At 39.5% G+C, this 3,908-nt stretch overlaps 1 non-coding gene across 1 annotated transcript; it reads left to right on the top strand.

Moving 5' to 3' along the window:
* Positions 1–3,435: 3,435 nt before the first annotated feature.
* Positions 3,436–3,564, top strand: LOC132532924 (small nucleolar RNA SNORA33). The gene has a single exon (XR_009544837.1). It is a non-coding gene; the product is annotated as a small nucleolar RNA SNORA33 (small nucleolar RNA).
* The last annotated feature ends 344 nt before the right edge of the window (positions 3,565–3,908 follow it).

Below are 3,908 nucleotides of genomic sequence, written 5' to 3'. Positions count from 1 at the left end.
TTTTTGAACCCTAAGACAGCAGGAACCTCACATCTTCACTATAGAGCCCCTACTTCCCCCAGTCCTGGAACCCTTGGATAGGGCCCACTTTCCCGTATGCATCTCCCAATCCAAACCAAATAACATTGCATCTGCCGATTACAACCTAACCAAAGCAACGATTGCTACCTCAACATGCTTCACCTCAGAATGTATCCAGAGACTTCACGTGTGGAATGACAACCCTTCAGCTTTATTACTCGGGTGAGACCTTTCCTTTAATAGTACACTCTAATTTCATCTCAGGTAGTTCACTTTCTAACAAAGTCCCATAACCTAGATATACACCAGTTTCTGTGAGAGAGAGCTTATGTGCACATGTATCCATAAACTATAAAATATATACCTGAAAGCAGGACTACACTAGAGTTTGCAGTGAGTACCTCCCTAACACTTCCTCTCCACTATTCCAAGCTTGGGATTCATGATTGCTCAACAAATTGTTTGGCTTCATATGTTAACTCTCTTTTCAATCACCAGGTTCCAGATGCCACCAGGATGCTGGCTAGGCTTCCCTGGATTGAAGACCCCACCAATGTGTCCTGGAGCTCAGCTTCCCCAGAGACACACCCTACTAGGGAAAGAGAGAGGCAGACTGGGGGTATGGACCGACCAGTCAACGCCCTTGTTCAGCGGGGAAGCAATTACAGAAGCCAGACCTTCTACCTTCTGCAACCCTCAACGACCCTGGGTCCATGCTCCCAGAGGGATAGAGAATGGGAAAGCTACCATGGGAGGGGGTGGGATATGGGGATTGGGTGTTGGGAATTGTGTGGAGTTGTACCCCTCCTACCTTATGCTTTTGTTCACTAATCCTTTCTTAAATAAAAAATTTAAAAAAAATAAATAAGTAAACAGAAAAAAAAAAAAAGAAATGAGATTAGGGATTTTAGGGTAAGAGAAAGCTAGGAAGCCCATTTTAGGCATGTTCCGATGTTCCGGGGGGTGATGGGGGGCATACAACTATGCTAGTTTGGCTTGAGTTTGGTAGCTAGTCTGAGGTTGGGTAAGAATACTGTCTGAGAGAATGGTGTCAGAATAGAGAAAAGGGGCTAGAAAGTTTAATTAGGGCAGGGAGTAGTTCCTGTTCTTGAAACAAACAAACAAACTAGAATTTCACATCTTTCCCACCATGGCAAGTCTGTGCCCTATTCCCCATCACCAGGTAACCACTGTAGTTTTCCACTTTAAATATGGGCTGTGTTGTGTCTGGTTGTCTATTTTAAGTATGTGTGTTCAGTTCTTTAAATTCCACATATAAGTGAAACCATCCTATAGCTTTCCTTTAATTATATATATATATATATATTAATTTTATTTACTTTATTTTTGAGAGAGATGCACCGAGAAAGACACACAGAGAGAGAGAGAAACACCAGAGCACTGCTCAGCTCTGGCTTATGGTGGGGCGGGGGATTGAACCTGGGACTTAGGAGCCTCAGGCATGAGAGTCTGTTTGCATAACCATTATGCTGTCTCCACGCCCCCAATTATTGATATTTTAACTCTTTCTAAGTCTGTAAGAAGCCCCTTGCATTCTCTTTAAGACCCTCATTTCTCCTAGTCCTCTCACTACTTAGTCTTATCATTAGTAATAAGACATGTTGGGGTGGTGGATAGATTTAGTATCTCAAGTTCCCTAACTGCCTAGACCATAGCCCTAAGTACAAATATTAGCTTTTTCCTAAACATTTAATATCTTAGATTTGCAAGATGATCAAACTCTGATAAGGGGATTAAATTGTTCATGGAGCTCTAAAAATTTATCTAAAAATATAACTTTGTAAACATCTAAATCAACTACAGCTTTAGGCCAGTCAGATCAAGACCTTTTAGCCTTGTACTATCTAAAATACAAAGAGATTCAGATACCACTAAAAGGTTTCAAAGCATAGTGAAGTCAAGTATATTAATATAGATACTAACCATTGGATTATCATAGAAAACTAAGCCTCCAACTAACCTGCTTCTAATTTTATTGGATAGGACAGAGAGCGATGTACCTGCAGTTGGGGAACTGGGATCCTTGTGTGGTTCCTTGCACTTAGTAGTATGTGTGCTTAACCCAGTGCACCAACCCCAGCCAGATATTATAAACCACAGTTGAGCAGTGCTTTGGTTAGGGAAAAAAATAGTTCCATAATCATTAATTCACTGAAGTTTTGCATTGTACACACATCAGTGTCAAATATGCTTCTATCAGTGTCCCAGGTAATAGCTCCATTATACAAAGGACGAGTTATCCTAGCTCTGAGGCTGAATCTAGAAAGAACTTGTCAAAATCGGTTTAACACATTGAATGAATCATCATGACAACTTGAGAAAGTGTTACACCAGAGATGTCTGGTACATATTTTCTTAAGCCACCCCCCTTGCTCTCTTTTCATTTTTATAAGCCTATATTGACTCTATAAACAATACCTGACAAAATCTCACAAAGTATAGACTGCAGCTATGGACTGTGACCCTCACAGCAATGATATTACCTGAATTTTGTTCAGATTCTGCTTTCATCTTTGTGTACTGAATAGTGTTATTTCAGATTAGGTCACAGCTGTTACAAAGTCAAAAGCATTGATGAAATAAAATTAACAGGGCAGCATGATAATAAAATGGGGGAAATCCCAGTATCCCCTATTTAAAAAGATAACAGCCTGACCCCAGTTACTGTCTTTTTCTGCAAAAATTAGTTTTCCCAGAAGCTTTTGAGAAGCACAGTAACAGTAATGAAGCAGAAAAATGATGGATGTTAAGAAATTAAGGTGTTCCGGAACGGGTTATAAACTTGTACCTCTTTGTTGCCCATGCACTTTTGATGAGCTTGCAAAGTTTTAGACCTCTTTAATTTAAGATGGAACAGTTTTATTTCTTTCAGCTACAGTGGAAATAATTTCCTTATCTATCATTAGAATGGTTTAATACTTTCATTAATCCACACATCATAAAGCAGAAGGCAATTTTTATACCTACTCTGATCAGTCATTATGCCCGCTTCAGAATGGAAAACGGTTGTTTTCTGCTGATTCCAAAGATAGACTTAAGTCCAGTGTCCTCTGGAACCATGACAATTAAAGGGGGAAGTCTGATACAGAGAAATTCTGTTGTCACCACCTCAGCCTTGGTACAATTTGGATTACAGCTATAAACAGCAGAATATTTGCTTTTTATTTCAAATCTCCAGATCTATATCTGTCTGGTCATTTGAAATATCTGTCTTTGCTGTCTGTGTATTTTTGTTTCCATATTTAATGTGGCTTTGTTGTTGTGCCAACAGGAGTCACTGTGGCTAAATTGTTGGATTTCTCCATTTACATATCTTGTTAAGAGAGGGGAGAATTTATCCTGTTTCACCAGGTAGATTTAGTGTCATTGATGTCAATTAAGAGTCTTCCTGCTAAGCCAGTCAATGAATCTGCTTACCTGATTGTGTTTCTGCAGAAAATTTTTATAACTGGTGATAGCAGTGCCATGTTACAAGCCTTAATGACATTAGGGTCTTTAAGGTCCCTGAAAGTGGCTATATGAAAAAAAAAATTTAAAAAAGTCTTCCTGCTGTTGTTTCAGCCTCAGGGGGTGGGGATGGGGGTAACAGCCTTGGAGAATTCCTTTATTTTTAGTGTTCAAACAATGAAGAGGTTTTTTTTTTTGATGGGAGTCAGTGCCTGTGTATTCTTCACAGAATTAGTTCTCAGTCAGGTTTTTGCAGTAAATCCTGGTGATCCTTGTGGACAGTGTAATATTTTGACATCACATGTGTCTACACTCACTTCTGGCTTAGTGAGTTCCTGAAGAAATCCTGGTTGTATTTTGCTGAGTTTTCACATGATTTGCCTTTACTAGTTGATAGGGAGACCAAAGTGAGCCTGCTA

This window comes from Erinaceus europaeus, chromosome 14, assembly GCF_950295315.1.
Source record: "Erinaceus europaeus chromosome 14, mEriEur2.1, whole genome shotgun sequence".
In the NCBI taxonomy this organism is placed as follows: Eukaryota; Metazoa; Chordata; class Mammalia; order Eulipotyphla; family Erinaceidae; genus Erinaceus; species Erinaceus europaeus.
This window is presented reverse-complemented; position numbering and strand designations above follow the sequence as displayed.